This window comes from Volvox carteri (genome assembly GCF_000143455.1).
Source record: "Volvox carteri f. nagariensis unplaced genomic scaffold VOLCAscaffold_52, whole genome shotgun sequence".
Lineage (NCBI taxonomy): Eukaryota > Viridiplantae > Chlorophyta > Chlorophyceae > Chlamydomonadales > Volvocaceae > Volvox > Volvox carteri.
In genome coordinates, this window is record NW_003307595.1 from 677,895 (window position 1) to 678,910 (window position 1,016).

Consider the following 1,016-nt stretch of genomic DNA (forward strand, 5'->3'; position numbering starts at 1 on the left):
AACATCATCTCCTTTATACCAACATTCCATCTTATCTGTCGTACAGCCGTTAGTGTTCTGGCCGGAAGTCAACACTCCCCCTCGGACGGAACACTCGGGCGAATCCAACTCAACGAACACCCAGCCCTTCTCGAAACTGCACGAACTTCCCTTCCGGTAACGGCTTCGTGAGGATATCCGCTACCATGCTGGTAGTGGGACAGTACTCAAACTTCACCTGCCCCATAGATACCCTCTCACGCACAAAATGATGAATCACATCGATGTGCTTCGCACGTTCCGAAACAATCGGATTCTTTATCAAACTTAATGCTCCCTGGTTGTCACCCCAGATACGCATCACGTCGATCTCACACCCAAACTCGGGCAGAAGTTTCCTCAGCCAGAGCGCTTCGCGAGTAGCTAGGGACGCCGCCATATACTCGGCCTCCACAGTCGATGCTGCTACAGTCGGTTGCAACCGACTCTTCCAGCTGACGGCTCCACCGCCAAGGATAAAGGCATATCCAGTTGTCGAACGGCGGTTGTCTCGATCCACTGCCCAATCCGCATCGGCATAACCCTCAATTGCCTTGCTGTCCCTGGCAAAACATAAACCGAAACTCGCAGTCCCCTTCAGATATCTCAGGATATCCTTAGCAGCCTCCCAGTGAGCCTTCGCCGGCTCAGACATATACCGCGCTAACTTAAACACAGCATGCGCGATATCAGGACGCGTGCACACTGCCAGATACATCAAACCACCAATTAACTCTCGGTAGCGCGTTGCATCCAACAATACCTGATCGATATCACTAGTACGGCTCANAACTAGACTTGGCGTCATAGGAACCGACTTAGGAACTGCATCCTCCATCCCGAACTTGGCCAACAATTCGGCCGTATACCGCTGCTGCGAGATTTTGACCTCGCCTAGCTCCTTGCTCCGACTGATCTCCATACCCAAAAAGAACGACACCTCCCCCAAATCACGGAGGTCAAACTCAGCCTTCAACTCTTGCTTTATACGGGCTATT